The following is a 303-nucleotide window of genomic DNA, read 5'->3' as shown; positions in this document are numbered from 1 at the left end:
TAGTATACATCATATTCTTGACATCTAAGGGTTAGAAAGATAATAAAAATGTCTGTCATGGTACTTGTTTAAGAATTTGATAGCATGTAACTATGTTTTGCTATTAGGTTTGTCTGACATTCTACTTGAATTTAAGTGGTGCACCAATGCACCTAATCCAAAAAATGAATTTCGAGCCCTGTGAAGGGTGAACCCATCCCTCTCCTTCCACTGCCTTTTTCCCTCCACACTGAAGCCAGGGCTTAAGCTTTGCACCTGACAACAGGAATGGCTGGCATGGGAGAATATTACAAAACGGTTACT

The sequence above is a fragment of the Branchiostoma floridae genome, chromosome 3 (genome assembly GCF_000003815.2).
Source record: "Branchiostoma floridae strain S238N-H82 chromosome 3, Bfl_VNyyK, whole genome shotgun sequence".
NCBI classification, from domain to species: domain Eukaryota; kingdom Metazoa; phylum Chordata; class Leptocardii; order Amphioxiformes; family Branchiostomatidae; genus Branchiostoma; species Branchiostoma floridae.
This window is presented reverse-complemented; position numbering follows the sequence as displayed.